Here is a 17,632-nt window from a genome sequence, read left to right as displayed (position 1 = left end):
TACTGTAAACCTGTGCTTAATTCAAGTTTTTACTAAACTTAAACTGTTAAATTATTTAACGAATAAATCTTGAAATGAGACTTGCTGCTCTCAAATCCTGTTATTTCATTTGGTACTAAAGGAAATTTTTTGGTTTTAGGCTTAGGATAATTTTAATAGACATCAGTGTCTGATTAATTAATGTCCTTCTATTAATAGATTAGTGAGCCAAGAGAGTTTTTCACATAATTTGAGTTTCGTGACAAAAATGATACAGACATAATAATCACAGTACTTTTGTACTTAAGTACATTTTGAGGCAAATACTTTTGCACTTTTACTCAAGTAAAAATTTTAAGGAAGTACTTCTAATTTTCTAATAAAAGAGTAATATTTTACCCTGGGTATCTTTACTTTTACTCAAGTACATGATTTGTTTACTTCATCCACCACTGAAAAGCAGAGAATGTGTAGTATCAGTTTAATCCATTGCTTCTGCAGTCTGAGTCTTGCATTTGGTGACAGCACATAAGTCAGGATGAAAGGTTGTTGTTCTTTGTTGGTAAAGCATGTTTGTGTTGAAACATAATCAAAGGTTAGTTCAATTCAATTCAATTCAATTTTATTTATATAGCGCTTTTCACAATTTGGTAATTGTATCAAAGCAGCTTTACATAATAGATGTAGTGAAAAGCACAGAAAATCGACAGATAGCATAACATAATACACGATAGCACAAGCAGCTAAATTTGCTGCGGCTATAAATCAACATTATAAGCAAACGTATTACTAATGTAACGTATAGAAGTTAAGCCCAAAAAGGCTGCCTCCCCGGGTTGAAAAACCCCCTAGGAGAAAAAAACCCCGGAATTTTAGCCGGGGAAGTAAAAAAAAGTCCTAAGAGGAAAAAACCCTTGGGAGATATATATATATACATTGAAACGGAAGGAGATTAAGCGTAGATTAAGCGAGTTCTGCCGGTGGTCTTTGGTCAGGCATCAGCTGGACATCACGTTGAAGAACAGCCAGTAGATCAGAGGTGTGCCGACTTTCACATTTACCGGAACTGGATCTGTTTGTCTTATTGTCCTCGTGATTGAGGACGAGACAGGGAGAGAGAAACAAAATCTTATTAGCGTAGGGGCCGTTCACATAAAAAGCAGGTGTCACACAGTAATGTGGTTTTAGTCAGCTTGGTTCCGGGCAGGCTAACTATTGCTGGTTAAGTGTATTACATATATTTGATGATTTTAGAAACCGAAACAGAACTCGTTTGACTAAGGCCAGAGGCCCCACTGCCGTCGTTAATACTAACGTACAGTGGCAAGCTGTTCTGTATGACATACTATTATTAAGGCCATAAATTGCAAACCAACCATATTTGGCAATTAAGACTCAATTGACAACCAATGCAAAGTTTCAGCATATTACTAAAGAGTATTAATGACATTAACCATGCTTTGGAGTGTTGACGAAAAAAGGTTTTAATTTATTCATTAATTTATTTATTTATTAGGTTGTACAAGCTAGCTATTGGGAGATAAGTGTATTACATATAGTTGATGATTTTAGAAACCGAAACAGAACTCGTTTGACTAAGGCCAGAGGCCCCACTGCCGTCGTTAATACTAACGTACAGTGGCAAACGGTTCTGTATGACATACTATTTTAAGGCCATGGGAAAATGTCAAAATTGCAAACCGACCATATTTTGCAATTAAGACTCAATCGACAACCAATTCAAAGTTTCAGCATATTACTAAAGTGTGTTAATGTCATTTACCATGTTTTGGAGTGTTAACGAAAAAAAAGGTTTTTATTTATTCATTAATTTATTTATTTATTAGGTTGTACAAGCTAGCTATTGGGAGATACGTACTATTGCTTAAACAAACTATGCGAATGCCTTGTTAAAGAGAAAAGCTTTAAGTCTAGATTTAAAGTTATCTACTGTCTCTGATTTTCGGACGTCGGTTGGTAAATCATTCCATAGCTTAGGGGCTAAGTAGGAAAAGGATCTGCCACCTTTAGACACTTTTGATATTTTAGGGATAATTAAGAGGCCAGAGTTTTGTGACCGCAATGCACGTGATTGATTGTATTCTGATAATAATTCTCTAAGATATGAGGGTGCTAGGCCATTTAAGGCTTTGTAGGTGATTAGTAATATTTTAAATTGTATACGATATTTAACTGGTAGCCAGTGTAAAGATGCCAGAATTGGGCTTATGCGGTCGTACTTCTTAGATCGAGTAAGAACTCTTGCAGAAGCGTTTTGAACTAGCTGAAGCTTGTTTACCTGATTTGCATGGCATCCTCCGAGTAACGAGTTACAATAGTCTATTCTAGAGGTCATAAAAGCGTGGATAAGCTTCTCTGCATCTGATGCAGACAACATATGGCGTATTTTTGAGATATTTCTAAGGTGGAAGAACGCTGTGCGGCAGACATTGGAGATATGGCTGTCGAAGGATAAATTTCTGTCGAACATCACACCTAAATTCTTAACCGTGGAGGTTGGCACCACAGTGCTGCCATCTATGGGCAACTTGTAGTCTGTCATATTATATTTGTAGCGATTCGGTTCAATAACAAGTATCTCTGTCTTATTGGAGTTTAGCATAAGAAAGTTATGTGCCATCCAGTCACTTATATCGCTGATGCAGTCTGATAGCTTAGAAAAATTGTGTGTTTCGCTAGGATGTGAGGAGATGTAAAGCTGTGTGTCATCTGCGTAGCAGTGAAACTGTATGTTATGATTCCTGATAATATCTCCCAGAGGTAACATATATAACGAGAACAGGATAGGACCTAAAACTGATCCCTGCGGTATGCCGTATTTAACCAGGGAGTGATGTGACTCCTCCTCATTTACATAAACAAAGTGGTAGCGATTGGTTAGATACGATCTGAACCAGGCTAGCGCTTGACCACTGATGCCAACATAGTTTTCAAGCCTATTAAGTAAGATTGTGTGATCTATTGTGTCAAAGGCTGCACTAAGGTCTAATAATATAAGGAGTGATATTTCGCCATGATCGGATGTTAGGAGAAGGTCATTTGTAACTCTAAGCAGCGCTGTCTCTGTGCTATGGTGGGGCCTGAATCCTGATTGGAACTTTTCATAGTCCGTACTATTATTTGCTAAGAATGTACGTAGCTGACTTGCCACTACTTTTTCTAATATTTTGGAAAGAAAAGGGAGATTTGAGATTGGTCTAAAGTTATTTAGATCTCCCTGGTCAAGGTTTGGTTTTTTAATGAGCGGTCTAATAACTGCTAGTTTGAAAGCTGTTGGAACGTAGCCTAATTCTAGTGATGAGTTAAATACATTTAGTACTGGGTTAGACACTACAGGGAATACCTCTGAGTAATTTTATGGGAACAGGGTCCAATATACAGGATGATGATTTGGATGACAATACTAATTTAGATAGCTCTTCTATTGTAGTAGGTTTAAATGACTCAAGATGTTCGTATGGTAAGCTAGCGTTAAATATATTACTGGATAGAGTGTTGGCTGCTTGGGTACCTACAATGTTTTCCCTAATAATCATAATTTTCTTAGTAAAGAAGTTCATGAAGTCGTTACTATTGTGTGGGAGTTTATTAGTGGGTTCTGTTTGTTCTTTATTTCTAGTCAGTTTCGCAACTGTGCTAAAGAGGAAGCGAGGGTTATTATGATTTTCTTTAATAAGATTGCTGAGATACGTAGATCTGGCAATTTTTGTAGCCTGTCTGTAGTGTTTAACACTCTCTTTCCATGCTGCACGCCATACCTCTAACTTTGTGCTTCTATAGTTTCTTTCCATTTTTCTAGCTGCCTTTTTAAGGGCTGCGGTATGATGGTCGTACCATGGAGCTGGCGTTTTTTCTTTGATTCTCTTTTTTCGAATTGGAGCTACGGCATCCAATGTGTTAGAACAAATACTGTTCAGGTTTTCTATTACAATATCTAGATCTTCAGGATTATCTGCTACATGTTTCATTTGGGACAGGTCTGGAAGAGTGCTAATAAAGTTATCTTTAGTGGTAGAAATTATTGTTCTGGCTAGTCGGTAGCATATTGTGGATCGAGTGATCCTATCTAGAAGTACCGTGTATGAGACAAGGCAATGGTCTGAAACTGCATCGCTCTGAGGTGATATCTCGATTTCATTAATATTGAGCCCGAGTGACAGAATTAAGTCTAATGTGTGCATACGAGTATGCGTGGGCCCTGTCACGTTTTGTCTAATATCGAGAGAATTTAGAATATCTATAAACGCTAATCCTAATGTATCTGTTGGGTTATCAACGTGTATATTAAAGTCACCAACGATAAGAGCTTTATCTACAGTGACTACGAGGTCAGACAGGAAATTTGATATTTCTTTAAGAAAATCTGCATGATGGCCCGGAGGTCTATAGATTGTTGCAAGGACAAAAGAGAGCTGTTTATGGTTACGATCAGTTATTTCCATATTTAATAGCATTATTTCAAATGAATTAAATTTTAGTTCAGATTTTTGGTTAACTTTAAAAATGTTGTTGTATATTGTAGCTACACCACCCCCTCTCCCCTTTAATCGCGGTTCATGTTTATAATAGTAGTCTTGTGGGGTGGATTCGTTTAAACTAATGTAATCGTCTGCTTTAAGCCAGGTTTCTGTTAAAGAGAGTGCATCTAAGTTTTGGTCAGTAATTATTTCATTGACAATGGGTTCTTTATTGGTAAGCGATCTAATGTTAAGAAGGCCGAATTTTAACATTCGAGGTTCATCTGTAAACGTATTGTTTTCTAATTTTATGTTAGTAAGATTTGTACGAGACGAGGTAAACGGTGCTCTGTATTCGTTTGTTCGAGGAACGCACACAGTTGAAATGTGTTGATACTCTGGTAAGATAGACTCTAAGTTCTGGGATATATGTGATCTTGACATGTCAGAGCAGCTAACAGATGGACGGGTAGGCCGATCTATCTGTTTCCTGACCTGGGCCCTGGGTAGTCAGACTGTATTAGAATTAAGAGTATTGGTCAGATTTCTAGAGAGTATAGCATTTCCTTCCGATGACGGATGAAGGCCATCTCTCTTTAGCAGGTCAGGTCTCCCCCTGAAGTGCTTCCAATTGTCTATAAACCCTACGTTATGCTGAGGGCACCATTTTGACAACCAGTGGTGAAGAGACGCTAATCTGCTATAAGTTTCATCACCCCGGTAGGCGGGGAGGGGACCAGAGCATATTACATTATCTGACATTGTTTTTGCAATGTCACACACCTCTTTAATAGAATCTTTGGTGATCTCCGACTGGCGGAGTCTGGTGTCATTTGCGCCGGCATGAATAACAATTTTTGAAAACTTACACTTAGCATTAGCCAGCACTTTAAGTTTGGATCTAATGTCTGACGATCTGGCTCCCGGTATACAGTCAACTATGGTGGCTGGTGCCTCAATGTTCACGTTCTTAAGTATCGAGTCTCCAATAACAAGGGCACCTTTAACAGATGTCTCAGCCGGTGTATTGCTTAGGATGTCGAATCTGTTAGAAATTACTAGGGGGGACTTCGATGGGCATCGAATATGACTACGCCGCCTGATAGTCACCCAGTTAGTCGGCCGTGTTAACTCAGTTGCCGAAACCGAGCTATGTGTACTACGCGTTACCGTAGGCTCACCCGAAACAGTGTTTGAAACATTAACATTAGCGGTTTTACTGTCCTCAACGAGCGTTCGGATGTGCGCTTCTAGTTCTGCAACCTTCTCCGTTAGCCTTACTACTTTAATACATTTAACACATGTAAACCCCTCTGTGCTGACGGAAGCAGCTAAACTGTACATGTGGCAAGTAGTGCAGGTTACAATGACAAGCGGAGTCTTACCGTTTTCATGCTGGGCGATAGCGTCTCCGTTTGCCCTAACGCGGTCCGTGAAGCTGCATCGAGATGGGTTATCGCTCGTTGCATGCCTCCGTCGTCTCCGGGTGCCTGGAGCCAGGGTGATGTGGGGCACGCTGTACCGCCTGGTGCGAATGCCGGGCAACAACTCCTCCACAGCTTCCCGCTCTGGTGAGGAAAGGTCTGAAAAACATACAACGGATGTGTCCGCCATTAGATCGAAAAGGAAGGCAGATTTACAGTAAACAGAGAGTGAGCAAGTGCTAGCGGGCTATATGCTAACTCTAGGTGTTTACTAGTGATAGATCGTTTAACTTATTGATACTGTTCAATAATCGTCACGGTAAAGTATTCCTAAGATAAATTTGTACGTTATATTATATAGATAGGAACGAGATAGTAAGAAAATAGGATTTAGATGATGAACTCGACGGAGCTCCAATGCACGGAGCAGCGTTTCCCCGTTTGTTTACGCTAGCGGGCTATATGCTAATACTGGGTGTTTCCCAGCGATAAATCGTTTCAGTTATTGATACTGTTGAATAATCGTCACGGAAAGGTATTCCTAAGATGAACTAGTGAGTTATATTATATAGATAGGAACAAGATAGTAGAAAAATAGGATTTAAATGATGAACTCGACGGAGCTCCGACAAAAGTGTTGCAGTGTTGCCACTCTCTTGCTTCTCTCTGATGTTTAGTAAAATGTTACCTTCTGTATATACTTCTATATATTTTATTTTATATCTTATACCTTTTCCCTTTAATTTTTTATCAGTTGCTTTTAACTCTTTCACCGCCATTGACGAGATATCTCGTCAATTAAGAGAAAACGCTTCCCCGCCAATGACGAGATTTTCCGTCTTTCCGCAACTTTTTAAACCCGGAAGTATTGCCCTATGGCAAGCGGCTGCATGTCCGTGTCTGTTTTAAAGATCGCTCTGAATGGGATCTCTATGAAAAGTCCGTCACAAAAATGGAATTATCTCTGCTTTTTGCTCAAAATGTGGTGTTTTTGCAGAAACCTACCCATATTCAAAAGCTGATTACAAAAGAACCACTGAAGGTAGGATGAAACGTTTTTTTTTGTTTGAAAGCAGAGGGTCTGTTCTTTCATTTGGTATATTGTATGTTTATATATTTAAAGAAGAACATTTTCTGGAAGGCATTAAACTTTGGTGAAAATCATGAAAAACGCTGGCGCTGGCTGGCAACTCTTTTAAAAAACGCGGGCGGTGAAAGAGTTAAGGTAACCTTTTTATTGTAAAGCACCTTGGATCAACGGTGGTTGTGTTAATGTTGTGCTATATAAATAAATTGACTTGACTCAGTTGTAAACAAGTGGCAAATCAGGCATCAAACTGAGCATTGTTTGTTAAGCAATCCTCTCCGAAATGCAGCCAGGGAACAAACATAAACCCAATCGTAATTACGTTTCTGTCCGGATTCCGGAAAAGACTACCTGCATCATCTGTTGTCTTAAGACAGGGAAAGCTAAATAAGGTTTAGGGGTGCAAACTTGTCACCTTTTGGCGAAATCCGCTATTTTGAATACAAAATAGGTCATTCTTGTGATTCGTCTAAATCTGATGAGTTTTTAAAACATGGTCCTAGTGACTGAAAATATGAAAATCATGTCCATCTATTGTGGTAACGATGTAAAATCAATAGCCAGTTTGGTGGGTTATGTTTTACAATTTATAGACACCTTATTTGCTGCCGAAGTTTAAGCAGTCTGTGCAGATTGAGCACACACATCTAACTCATAGGCTGGGTCCCAAAGCTAAGGCAGCTGACTTACTGCCTTATGAGGCAATGACTTCGGAGGCATGAAGGCTACTCCGAGACATGCTTTCAGACAGGCTTAACTCTTTCCCCGCCAGCGTTTTTTTTTTAAAGTTGCCAGCCAGCGCCAGCATTTTTCATGATTTTCACAAAAGTTTAATGTCTTCCAGAAAATTTTCTTCTTTAAATATATAAACAAACAATATATCAAATGAAAGAACAGACCCTCTGCTTTAAAAAAAAAAAAAAAACATTTCATTCTATCTTCATTATTTCTCATTTTATCACCTCTCAAATATGGGTAGGTTTCTTCAAAAACACCCAATTTTGAGCAGAAAGCTGAGATAATTCAATTTTTGTGAAGGACTTTTGATAGAGATCAGATGCAGAGCGATCTTTAAAACATACAAGGAGTTCTTTCTCTTTCACATGAGGCGCTACTTCCAGGTTGTATAAGTTGCGGATAAAAGTGGTGGATAATAGCGGTATTGCGGAAAGCCGGAAATTCTCGTCAATTAAGAGAAAACGCTTCCTTGCCAATGACGAGTTTTCTCGTCAATGGCGACGAAAGAGTTAATAAGCAGCAGAACTGAAATCTGTTTGAAATATAAACAGAGAGCGCCTTTGTGATAACTAATCCCATATTTGAAAACTACAATACTAATTTCTCGATAGAAATGCAATTAAAAGGTGTTAAAAGTGAAAATATAACTTAATTTACACTAAATTGTGCTCAGCTGCTTCCTTGGCCGGCATTTTATTTTTTCGAACTTGACCAGGCTTGACCAATTACATTCTCTGTGCATGCCAATGCATAGAATGGGACAAGATCTTAGGAGTCAGGAAGTAAACCAAACACTGGATTTGTACATGCCTTGATGCCGCCTTTTCGTTTAATGGCCGTTTTGACTCAGTTGACTACTCAGAGGAGTGTCGCAGTCAGCTGGATGCACTCCCCCTGCTGGACCCAAACGACACTGCCCCCTTCTCAAAGGAGGATGTTAGGTGGCAACTTAGAAGATGCAAGCCTGGCAAGGCCCCAGGGCCTGATGGAATTCCAGCCAGGGTGCTTAAAACCTGTGCCTCTGAACTCTATGCAATAATTCACAATCTCTTCTGTGAAGTCTATCAACAATGCAAAATCCCCACCCTCTGGAAAACAGACACAATAATTCCAGTACCCAAAAAACCATGTCCTAAAGAATTAAATGATTTTCGTCCCATTGCCCTCACACCTATCCTGATGAAATGCCTGGAGTATTTGTTGCTACAAACCATCCTGCCACACGTCCGTCCACTTTTGGATCCTTTCCAGTTTGCCTATAAGGCCAAAAGAGGCACTGAGGATGCTGTGGCATGCCTGCTACACTTAGTCCTACATCATCTGGATTCTTCAGGCACAACTGCCAGGATTCTGTTTACAGATTTCACTTCAGCATTTAACACCATTCAGAGACACCTGCTAATCCAGAAACTTCTTCATCTTAACGTCCCATCTTGCCTGATCCATCTCCTCCACGACTTCCTTACCAACAGACAACAGGCTGTCAGGGTAAGCACAACAACCACAACTATACTTACCTCTAATACAGGAGCCCCTCAGGGCTGTGTCCTAAGCCCTTTTCTTTATACACTCTACACAAACGATCGCACTAGCCCTTCATCTAACACCATATTCCCTAAATATGCCGACGACACTGCAATCATAGGACTCCTTACGGATATTCATTCAACTCAAGAATATCTTAACACAGTTTCTTACTTCATGCAATGGTGTAGAAATAACTATCTCAAACTTAACATTAGCAAAACAAAAGAAATGGCGTTTGGACTGGCACAACCTCAGCACCCTATTATCATCAATCATGAAACAGTAGGGACAGTAGATCACTTCAAATATCTTGGACTTACATTTGACAATAATTTTACCTTTGAGCACCATACAACAGAAATACAGAAAAAAGGAAACCAAAGACTATGAGTTGTGCGCAAACTAAGAGAACTCCATGTTGCCCCCCGCCTTTTACTATTACTGTATATTAGCATTGTTCAACCGATCATTTTGTACTGTTCCACCTGCTTCTTCAACATGCTGACTGTAAAAAAACGTAACAAACTCACTCAGATAACAAATATTGCTTCCAAAATAATAGGTTTTCCCACTCCAAATCTACAAGAACTAAACACCAAATCCATTACACGTATCGCTTATGCAATATCCCTGGACATTACCCATCCACTCAGAAGGTATTTCTCACTTCTACCCTCTGGCAAGGAGGTTCAGAAGCATGAGGTGGAATAAAGCCCGCTTCAGCAGAAGCCTAATCCCATTAGCCATACAAACACTTAATAAGACAGAGATACACAGATAAATCTTCTACATGCTGTGATATGCTGCTTTGAAATGATGTTTGCCCCCTACATAAACTTTAAAATGATATATGTCTATGTTAAATGTATATCTGTGTTTTTCTGTGAAATGTTTTCCTATATGTGCAGTAGGGCTGTCCTCGACTAAGGATTTACATATTCGAATCAGAATTGTCGAATCTTTTCATAGTCGACCGATAGTCGAATCATGTGTGTGCGTGCATGGGTTGGGAGGGGGTCAGACCAGGTACAAATTGATAACTTTTATTTTCTTTCACAAGCAGCACACATAAACAACTTTCTGATAAAGTGACCAAAACTGTCTTTCAAGTGGTAAACGAAGACAAAACTGACGATGCATTTATATATTTTTAAGGTAAAATGTAAGGCAAGATTTGTTTAATTATTCCTCATAACATTTTAAAGCGACGATCTACAGAACATCACACAAAAACATTTTGATAACTAAACCTAAAAATATAACAAAGGTGATCCTGCCTTGGAAACCTCGGCTAATTCAGTGTTTTTATTTAATTTGGAGATTAAGCGCGTCAAAGCAGTCATGACCAAAAAAACCGACAAATGACAAATAATTTGTGATTGTTACTGCTAATTATAAAAACTAAGCTTTATATACAATTCATAAAAACACTGAAATTAATTATTTTATAGACACTACGCGTTATTATTTAGCACAGAAATACCTGCTTGCTTTCACTTTGATCATCTCCATTCACTTTAGATACAGAAACAACTGATGATATTATTTATTTCAGGAATCTCTTTGCTATCATTTGAAAGTGAACACCATAATATTAAATCACAAGAAAGACAGTCGTGTCAGGCATAAATATAGGTCCGGTGCAGATATTTTCCGTTTCATCACGGAAATTTAAAGAAATGGCTTGCCTATTTTGTAGTTTAACTTTTGACAAGATAACCACTATGTTTTAAATACATTTTAAAAACTTATACCCGTCGAAAACATCCGTTTTTTAATGTTTAGTTTGATGAACTTCTAAACACGAGACGCAGAGAACCTAGCAGGTTCGGCTAAATTACATGCGCAAGCATGGCCAGCACGCAATAGTGCAAAATCTATACAACGAAAAGCAATCCAAAATGTACAGACTTAAATTAGATCAGAATTTACGTTTATAATAAATACATTTTTTTAATAAAATAAGGTCAGAAGTAACAAAGTGCAGAACAAATGTGCAAAATGCCTCAAGTGCACGAAAACAAAACACAAGCCAAATAGATACACCAGATAACCCAGAGTGATTTATAAATAAAATAAAATAAAATAAAATGAAGAAATTATTAAAAGAATGAAAGTATAGCCAGAATTTCCAGCATTTTCTTTTAAATGTAGAAACAAAGAGGCAATGGTTTATTAACATAGGAACCTCTTATGGACGTGTAGCTCGGTCACAGGGGTTGCTGGATTTATTAACGCATTTTAAAAATATTTATTGAAAGCTGATAATTCACAAATTATTTGCAGAATTATAATAATATGCTGTATATTAATATATTGGGAGAAAGCTGTTATATGTGAAATCAGAGTTGTGCACATATACGGCCAAAATTAAAGGATCCTCATTTCATAACACATCTGCGACGATTCGACTGTGAGATTGGTAGTCGAATCAGGGTTCTCCTATCGATGCATCGAATCTTCGACTATTCGGGGTCACCCCTAATGTGCAGTGGATATGTATGTGTGACGAAAAGCGTTTTTATGGAAATGTGAAAAAGAATTTACCTAAGGGGACAATAAAAATATACTACATACTACTACTATTATTGCTACCTAATGTGTACCTTGTGCACATGGGTAATGGATCTGAATTTTCTCTCATAAAACCAATGATTTCATAACTATTAGTATATCTTTCTTCTGCTTTTTCCCGATCCACCAGCAGTCTCATTCCAACATTAGGTTCAGGAATATTCTATACTGATACCCCATTTAACGGTATATTGGGACCAATAGCTACAATACCAGACCACATTCTTTAACCAATTGTTTATACTTCCATCCAAAACTGTTCCCATTATTCTTTTTATATTCCCAACAATCATTTAAAGAGCCAGCAAGATGCCAATTTTAAGCATCCTATCACTGTTTATAAGTCCCGGACAACAGGTTTAAATGCACGCATGGTCAAAAAACACTGTAATTTTCTCAAAATATCAATTTAAAATTACTCCATTTCTTAGAGATCCCTAAACGATTCGTGTGAAGCCGTTCAACGACTCAGTATTCCTAAACCCCACCTTTTAGTTGCCTATTCTGCTCTGATTGGTCAACTGACAGTCTCCTGACAGATCAGTGGCACAGACCAACAATAGTGCAACATATATTGACCTAGTGCTAACATTTACTGAGAAGACATTATCGACATCAATAAACATCATTCATCATTAATCCAAGCAATAAAAACGACGATAGAAACTAACATTTTACACTCATTTAAGCATTTATGTAAGCTAACCGGGTCATAGCAAAACCGTAAGTGAGCATGCGTTAGCCGCTTGCTAACGTGACTCTCTGACAGTATATTAACTCTTTCACCGCCAGCGTTTTTAAAAAAAGTTGCCAGCCAGCGCCAGCGTTTTTCATGATTTTCACCAAAGTTTAATGTCTTCCAGAAAATGTTCTTCTTTAAATATATAAACATACAATATACCAAATGAAAGAGCAGACCCTCTGCTTTCAAACAAAAAAAAAAACGTTTCTTCCTACCTTCAGTGGTTCTTTTGTAATCAGCTTTTGAATATGGGTAGGTTTCTGCAAAAACACCACATTTTGAGCAAAAAGCAGACATAATTCCATTTTTGTGACGGACTTTTCATAGAGATCCCTTTCAGAGCGATCTTTAAAACAGACATGGACATGCAGCCGCTTGCCATAGGGCAATACTTTTAAAAAGTTGCGGAAGTATAATATAATTGTGGATAATAGCGGTATTGCGGAAAGACGGAAAACGGGGAAACGTTTTCTCTTAATTGACGAGATATCTCGTCAATGGCGGGGAAAGAGTTAAAGCTGTAGTCTACGATGTTGAAAATCGGTTGAGAAAGCCTAAGGCGGTTAGTAAGTTTTAAAAAACTCATCCCGCCCCTCTGTGCTACCTGATCCCTCCCACCGGGAAACGAACTGAACAACGTCACTCATTCATGCTTTGATCACTGGTAGTAAACATCATCAGAACAGAGATTTACCGAGCGGTAAACACATAAAGCCTTGAAGGAATGAACAATTACAATTATGATTGTAATTGACTTTATTTACATTCACAACAACGTTTGGCATACGTTTCCCCTCCTGAGCTTCAAGGAATGACTTTGTAAATATAATTACTTTGACCCGTGATACGCGATGCTAAACGGCTAACATTCCAAAGCCGACCGGCAGAATGAGCATGTTGTTGCCAGACTGATAAAAAGATTTATGTAACACCACACACAATCTTTGTAAATATAATTACTTTGACCCGTGATACGCGATGCTAAACGGCTTCAATGCAGACCGGCAGCATGAGCATGTTGTTACCAGACTGATAAAAAGATTTATGTAACACCGCACACAATCTTTGTAAATATAACTACTTTGACCCGTGATACGCGATGCTAAACGGCTAACATTCCACTGCCGACCGGCAGCATGTTGTCAGACTGATAAAAATATATTTATGTAACCTCACACAATAAAATTATAAATAGATGCGTACCTGTTCAACAAAAAGTCAGCCGTGTCGGCGTCGGTTTTCAGCCCCAAATCTCCCTGAAGCTTCCTCCAACGGTCAATTGCGGACCCTTTATTGATTCTTCTTAGAGTCCGGCGTTTTTCACACTTTTTTTACCTCTGCTCTTTCCTCTATAGACTTCCCTTTTCTTCTAACCTTTACTGTAGGGACAAGAAGCTTGCTGCTGTCGTTTAGTTTTTTTTTTCCATTAGTGAGATGTTGCTGCTTCGCTAGCTAACATACACTGACACAAATGTCATGTCGCAGGCAGGAGAGGGGCGGGGTTGGGGTGCGATGGGGTGGAGACGCGATCGCGATGTGGATTTTCAAGTGTACGGGGATTTGATGAGAGCAGTTAACCAATGTAAGCTATCCGGCCGGACAGTTTACATTGGTCAATTTATCTGCCGCAGTACACCCAATAGACTGAATGGATTTTTAAAATTCTTTTTTCTCTTCATATTGTTAGGATTTTACTGTAGAACCATAACCAGCATCTAAACGAGTTTATTAATAATGAACAATCTTTGAAATCGTAGACCATAGCTTTAAGAGTTTAAAGAACAACATAAATACACATCATTCATCATTAGTCCAGGTTATAAAAACGAAAACGGACATTAACATTTTTACACTCATTTAAGCAAGTATGTAGCTATAATCATACTTACAGGTTGTGGTTAGGAAACGCATTTTGTTCAAATAAAGTGTGTACTGAACCATTTTCATTGCCAAACGTCTAGTACTTTTCCCTCCGTGAAAAAGTAATTTTAACCACAGATTCTTCATATATCTTCATTCTTTGGTGATGAAAACCACACAGACTGAAAACACAGCATGATATGATGTTTACACACTAACTAGCTGTGGGCAGGTCATAGCTTTTGTTTCTCTCGCGGGGCAAGGCTGTAGGCGGAGAATATTATGCAAAGTGTTGGTATTACGTGGATAAAGTCAGGCAGGAGATTCAATCCAAATGACGACTCGTTTCAGCGATTCAGAGTCGACTCCCTACTTTAGAGGCCAATAACTTTATTAATCGTGCACTTTTTGGTTCAACTACTTTGTACATTGTTTACATTGATGGACAGCTACATGACACACTGCAATACAGGTCATTTTCGATTTTGGATCTGTGTGGCTCTTTAAAATGACTTGTGTGTGATGACTCTTATTACAACCCTGCAAATTAACCCAATACATCATTGTAAGTTTTTCCCTTCTCAAGTCTAGTGGCATCCTCCCCTATTTTAACCCTGACGGCATCTAGAGGGGTTGACCTTATCGCTCCACAGCAGATTCTAAGTGCCCTAGCCTGCTTCTTTAGTTCTGATTTTGCTGCAGCACCATACACTGCACACCCATAATCTAAACTAGACCTTATTAACGCTTGATACACATGTAGTAGTGCACTTTTCCACCTTGATGCCTTCCTGCCTTGGAATGCTTTGAGCTTTCGGATGCAGCCATTAGTATTTTTTTCAATTGAGGTTATGCTATGGGGGTAATATGATGCCAATATTATTGAAAATGGACAGAGTAAAAGTCACAAATAGATATTACAACTTGTAAACACAAAACGCAATCTACAAATAGATTAAAAATCCACAAACACAGTCCTCGTGATCCGCAAATGTAAAACAAGATCTACGAATCGTCTTTGTGATCCACAAATATAAAACATGATTTACAAAAAGAAATCAGTGACTTGTACTTGAAAACCAGAATTTGAATGAATGTAAAATGACTTCTTTGCAGATGAATATCATTTTCTATTTGTAGATTGTGTCACATTTGTTTTCAGAATTCTGACACTATTGTTTCGCTTTGGTGACAAAATAATGCCATAATCGTTGAAAATGAAGAGACTACAATTTGTAAACACGAAACAAATCTGCAAATAGGTTCCAAATCTGCAAACAAACTCCTCATGATCCGCAAATGTAAAACGAGATCTACAAATATATAAAAATCCACGAACAGACTCTTCATGACATACAAATATAAAATGCGATTTACAAATAGATTTAAAATCCGCAAACCAACTCTTTATGATTCACAAATAGAAATCATCGACTTGTACTTGACAAACAGAATTTAAATGAATGCAAAGTGATTTGTCTGCGCATGAGGGTCATTATTTGTTTGTAGATTGTGTTGCATTTGTTTTCAGAATTTTGGCACAACTGTTTCGCTGTTTTCCATTAAAAAAATCTACAAATGCCCTCCTCACAATTTGCAAACAAACACAGTCTAACTTGTATTTTCCAACCATTGTAAAAAGACATTCTTACACATTCTGTGCAAAGTTCAGCATGCAAGTGTTGAATCTGTGTTTGCAGATCACAGGGCATTCACGAATCCTTCTGCACAAGTCTACAGATCTTTTCGCACTATCTTTCCGCAGAGTTTGTCACTAGATCCATGCGTGTAGTCAGCCAATCAGGGGTATTGCTTCAAAGTAATGCCACGCCCCCTCAATAAGCTCTTTTCAAAATAAAAGCTGGGCTCACTGCCATTTACCGTTGCCGGTGTTACGTCGCTGAAAGGCGGCCAGACCGCGTTATCGATATTATATTAATGATATTAAAGCATTTATGTATAGCATGGCAAATATGTAGCATTAACGTGAACTAGAACAACCCCTCGTTTAAGTTATTATCAGTGCCTGACAATTCAGCCGAGGTCATTAAATCGTTAAAAACACTGCATGAAGCGGTTTTATCCTTAAAACATCAGTGTCTCTTCAACGAACATTTGCCGAGCGTCAGCGAGCCAGCTGGATGGAGTGGAGCTGCTAAGGTGAAGCAGCTAAAATAAAGCAAGCGGGTGCAACGATAATATTGGATGTAACTTGCCGTAATTAACAAAAACATGAGCCTTATTTGACAGCAGCACTAATTGAACTATTTGACCATATGCATTTGATATACATACCATGACCGGAATGCACTTACAAATCGCGCTGTTATTAGAAACATTTAAAGTGTTTCCAGACTGAGCATGGAGACAAAGAAGCACAAGCCGTTTATAGAAGCAGCTGCCTGTCAGCGTGTACGGAATGAAGTCAAAACGGTCTCGGTTTTTAGACCGGCAGTCTGCCTGTGCCATTCCACCCTAATCCGGACTGCAAATTACATGTTAATATTATATCCACCATTTACAATCCTTCCTTTAAGGTCTGTTCTGCTTTTAACAGCTCAAAGCTATTACTCTCTGTAGCTTTCGAGTCCGTTATAGGCTACAGGTAAATTTTGCAGTTGTTTTAGTTAACTTTGCAGAGCATTTTATTGTCGGAAATGATCCTGGGCTGGGTTTTCCTATAACGATTGAACTTAGCACTCAAGAGCGCTTTCTACAAGGTAAAACGATCGCTCGCAGCTGGGTTTTAAGTGCTACTAACGAGTCGCTATCCCTTTGTCAAGTGCTGAAATGTGACTTACTGAATGACTCGTAATTGTAGCAGAAGCCTGTTTAGGCTAATGATCTTCAGCCGATGTGCACTAATATTTTTTAAAATATTATTAATTATTTTTCAATGACTTATTAAATGTTTTAATAATTTGTGCATCATGAAATATTCTTTTTTCATATTTAGTTAGGACTCGTCCCACTGCGCAATGCCTTCTGCATTTTATAATATAGTTTAGATTTTTCTTTTTATTTGTTGTTTGTTATCTATGTTTATTTATTATTAAGGATTATTGCATTGTACCGTAAATGTTTATTTGGTTTCTTTAATCAGATACCATACCCTTCAAAAAAAAATTTTTTTACTGTAGCCTAGATGAATTATAGCAGCAATTGGTAGGAACCATTTATCAATTTGCTAGTACCAACTTTTACCAAAATTGTACCAAATACG

Source organism: Paramisgurnus dabryanus, chromosome 8 (assembly GCF_030506205.2).
Source record: "Paramisgurnus dabryanus chromosome 8, PD_genome_1.1, whole genome shotgun sequence".
Lineage (NCBI taxonomy): Eukaryota > Metazoa > Chordata > Actinopteri > Cypriniformes > Cobitidae > Paramisgurnus > Paramisgurnus dabryanus.
This window is presented reverse-complemented; position numbering follows the sequence as displayed.